Source organism: Equus quagga, chromosome 1 (genome assembly GCF_021613505.1).
Source record: "Equus quagga isolate Etosha38 chromosome 1, UCLA_HA_Equagga_1.0, whole genome shotgun sequence".
NCBI classification, from domain to species: Eukaryota; Metazoa; Chordata; class Mammalia; order Perissodactyla; family Equidae; genus Equus; species Equus quagga.
In genome coordinates this window covers 65,781,315-65,786,198 of record NC_060267.1, presented here as the reverse complement: position 1 = coordinate 65,786,198, position 4,884 = coordinate 65,781,315, and positions in this window count along the sequence as shown.

The following is a 4,884-nucleotide window of genomic DNA, read 5'->3' as shown; positions in this document are numbered from 1 at the left end:
GTTTAGAATTTAACAAGTTTTCTTGATCTTTTTCAACGACCTGCACAGAACTATGGAAGAATGAACTGCTTCCCAAAAAAGCATCTATGTTAACAATTTGGGGGTAAAGATAGATGAAAATCCAAAGGCAAATGATAACTTTATTAAAGAAACAAGGAACAGATGACATAACTATGTAGGAATGGGGTAGCTTTAAGATGTCAGAGAGATGGGGGAAGAGGACAAAGATGTACAGTGAAGCAGAGGGTCTCACATTTGCCACCTGTTCTTGTGTGTCCCAAACTCCCTGACGTGATAAATCTTTTATGTGTGCCCCACTGTCATGAAATCTTTATAGGACTGTGAAGAATGCAAAGGAACTAAACAAGAGATAGTCAGTGTTCTGGATAAATAATTCATTACTTTGCCAGGACCTGGCTTCCTATTGCATTTAGAATAAAATTCACACCCCTACGTTACCTCCCCCCACAGAATATAAGCTCCACAATGTCAGGAGTCTACTGTTTCATTCATTGCTGTGTCCCCAGAACCTGGAACAGTACCTGACATGTAATAGGAAATGAATGATAGAGAGAGAAACAGAAAGGAAAGAAGACAGACAGACAGAAACACAGAAAGAAAGACAGAAGGGAAGGGAAGGAAAGGAAGAGTAAAGGAATCCACAGTGGAACTGCCTACAAAAAAGAGGAATACTGGGAGGCCAGCCCAGTGGCGTTGTGGTCAAGGTCACGTGCTCTGCTTCAGCGGCCTGGGGTTCATGAGTTCAGATCCCTGGCGTGGACATACACACCCCTCATTAATCCACGCTGTGGTGGCTTCCCACATATAAAGTAGAGGGAGATTGGCACAGATGTTAGCTCAGGGACAATCTTCCTCACCAAACGAAAAAGGAATACTGGGAGAAGTAAAATGGGACTAGGGGAGAAAATTCACAGGAGAGGAACAAAGAAAGAGATCTAGGTAGTAAGGGTTGGTTATGCTGTACGATTTTGACTCCTGTAAAAAAACTTTCTTACATGCATTGCAGGCAGAGAGAATGGTAAGTGCAAAGAGAACCTTTTGCACCACCACACAGCTACTGTTTTCTTTGTTGTTATAGAGGTTTTTGTTTTGCTTTGCAGGGAAAGATTCACCCTGAGCTAACATGTATTGTCAATCTTCCTCTTTTTTTTTTCCTCCCCAAAGCCCCAACACGTAGTTGTATATTCTAGTTGTAAGTTGTTCTAGTTCTTTGATGTGAGCTGCCTGGCTACTGACAAACGAGCGGTGTGGTTCTGTGTGCAGGAACCGAACCTGGGCTGCCAAAGTGGTGAGCACACCAAATTTTAACCACTAGCCCATCAGGGCTGGCTCAATTTGTGGTTTTATTTTCAGTGTGTGTTGGGGGCGGGGGGTGGTCCCTGCCTGTTACTCTAGGAGGAAGGCTGGGTTTTCTCCTCCTGGCTGCAACTACTGCATTGTCCTAGTGTTGCCAGTGGGAATCATCTAGACATGAGCACCATGCATGGAGGCTCCACAGCCTGTTCTAGGACTTTAGGCCAAGAGGCCAGAAAGAGAGTGAAGGAATGATCACCACACTGTAGCAATGAACTCTTCTGAAGTTATCCCGGTGAGTAGTGAGAGGGTTTAAGCCTGACCGTGTAGCTCTGGGTAGTTGGGATGGCCTTTGGCAAATATTATATGATTCAACAGAAACCAAGAATAGAGAGGTGAACATTCCCAGAGTCTGGATGGGAGGAACAGGAAACTCTTTAAGGATCATTTTTCTGGTACATGACTTTTAGTGTCTTTTGTTAGTGTAGCTTTGTTTAAACATGAACAAGTTGAGTCCTCCACAACACTCATGCGGTGACAACATGTTAGACAAAGAATGTACTCCACCCCAGTTTGTTTTTATCCAGAAAAAGATGGAAGCCCTGGCATTGCTGCAACCTGGAGACCTGAGACCAGGGTTACTTGTACAATCAGCAGCACATACTTTTGAAACACAACTCAACCAGTCTGTGTAGATTTCTTTCTAGCTATATGTTTGGGCAATTCCCCTTGTCCTTCTCAACCATAACCCTTTCCAGCCCCAATACTTCCAGAATCCATAGCCAGTGGGGGTTCAACAAAGGAAGCTTGGCTTCCATCCAGCTCCCTATCCAATGAAGTTTGTGATAAAAGAGGCAGGATTCTATCTTCTTCCTGGAATGTACGCATGGAGTAGTCTCCCTCCTGTGAACAAGTAAAGGAAAGAGTATCTATATTTTTCAAGTTATAAAAAAACAACGGTGTGTGTCTGTCACATTCAAAATCATGGTTCGTGTGTTATTCTGCAAGGAACTACATCAAACAAATTAATCATACATAAATCTAAACTTAGCAATTTATCCCCATCTGCATAAACACCTGAATCATATTAGCAATATTCATTCAGATGACTCAAGATTTTGTCTTTATTGATCTAGCTAAACTATTAGCTGAAATGCCCCAATCCGATCCGCAGAAACATACTCCCATATTTGAAAAAGAAAAGGCTTTGAAGAGATTAGAGTCACATTATCTTTCATTTTACCAGTTAATGCCAAATGAAGAAAAGAACTGTTTCAGCCAAATTAACCCCTTATTGTTGCACTTAAACTATTGTTATGCATTAATCCTCACACTAAGGCAGACACACATGAAAATTCAGGATTGCATCTCAGGAGTCCGTTAAGACAAGTCACTTTTGTTCTATAAAAGGCACCAGGTGCCATGTCTCACATATCAATTTACATTTATGGAGTGCCTACTGGGTGGGTGTACTGTGCCGAGAGATGGAGACACAAAGGTGAGTGAGTAAGATGTGCTTTCCTCCTTACAAGGGGACATTAGTACAGTGAGGTAAGTCCTGGGATGGCAGGGTCACAGGGTGCCATCTATAAATTGCCCCCAAGTACTAGGACTCTTAAGTTACCCCAACTTTTCAACTCCTCTGTAGCCTCTTGCCGAGGACAGCATGGTCCACCATAGAAGTCTCTAACAAAACAAAATGGTTGACACAAGCATTTATTTACAGAAGTAAGTGAGGGGTCCAGATAGAGGGGAATTAGCCTGTCACTGCTAGAGGGAGATAAAGAGGGTGAGTTGGCTCTTGGAGCAGGTGCTTTGGGGAGAAGATCCAGAAAATTTTTGTTGAATCTATCAAGGGTTTTTATTTTTCCTTGCATTTCCAGAAAAACAAGCTTAATGTCATGTTTTATAATCCGAATTCATTTGACATCTTTTTCTGAAACTGAATTAAAAACACTCATTTTGGAAAAAAAGAAAATGACTCCTAAAGAACTTTGCTTGCCCAAGGATGAGACACCTTCTTGGCAGCAATTTGCCATAGTTTCCTCAAAAAAATCCTGAAAAGCTGCACCCAAAACAAAATCAACTTACAAAAATAAGTTGCGTTTTCTACTGTAATAATGAACTAACAGAAAGAGAACTCAAGAATACAATCCCATTTACAATTGCAACAAAAAGAATAAAATATCTAGGAATAAATTTAACGAAGGAGGTGAAAGACCTATACAATGAAAACTATAAGACATTATTGAAAGAAATCAATGATGACGTAAAGAAATGGAAAGATATACCATGAACATGGATTGGAAGAATAAACGTAATTAAACTGCCCATACTACCTAAAGCAATGTGCAGATTCAGTGCAATCCCAATGATGTTCTTCACAGAAATAGAGCAAAGAATCTTAAAATTCATATGGGGCAACAAAAGACCCGTAATAGTTAAAGCAATCCTGAGAAAAAAGAAGAAAGCTAGAGGCATCACAATCCCTGACTTTGAAACACACTAAAAAGCTAAAGTAATCAAAACATCATAGTACTGGTACCAAAAGACACACAGATCAATGGAATTGAAAGCCCAGAAATAAAACCACCCATCTACAGAAAGCTAATCTTTGACAAAGCTAAGAATATACAATGGAGACAGGAAAAGTCTCCTCAATTGGTGGTGTTGGGAAAACTGGACAGCCACATGCAAAAGAATGAACATAGACCATTATCTTGTGCCATACACAAAAATTAACTCAAAATCGATCAAAGTCTTGAAGGTAAGATGTGAAACCACAAAACTCCTAGAAGAAAATATAGGTAGAATGTTGCAGGAGATCATAGCAACATTCTTGCTAGGCTTTAAGCTTAGGAAAAATAAGTTACAAATGGGTGGCTGAGAATTATGTAATCTGCTGATTCTCATGAATTACAATACCAGATTGTTTGTGCTTTGGAATCAAGGGCTGGAGGGGAGTATTTTATTGAGCATGAAGGCAAGGGGCTTAGGAATGCCGGACCCTTGCAGGAACGGAACGCCGTCTGCATAACTTGCTGATTTTTCCTAGGATACTCCCTAAGGGAATGGCCTTGGATAGGGCTGGGGTACGTCATGGAGGGAGGAAGACTAGAACTGCTGAGCTTTGACTTGCATATCCCTGCTGGCATGAGTTCTTCCTATGCTTCTATTTCCTTGCCTATAAATAAATACGTGGCGATCAGAGGGACCTCACCTCAGTCCTTGAGCCTGATGGTCCCCTGTCCCATTGAATAATATAGATTGTGTCTATTATATAGATTGTATTCTGTCTATTAATTCCATCCGCCCCTTCAGCTGGCTGCCTAGCTGGTCTTGGCAGCAGTAGTACACTCTTTGACAGTGGTCTTAGAAGGACCTTTCCAAATACCATATCTACTTGGGCAAAGGAAACAAAAAATAAACAAATGAGACCTCATCTGACTAAAGAGCTTCTGCAAGGCAAAGGAAACCATGAACAAAATGACAACTCACCAACTGGGAGAAAATATTTTCAAATCAGATATCCAAAAAGGGGTTAATCTCCAAAATAAATAAAGAACTCAT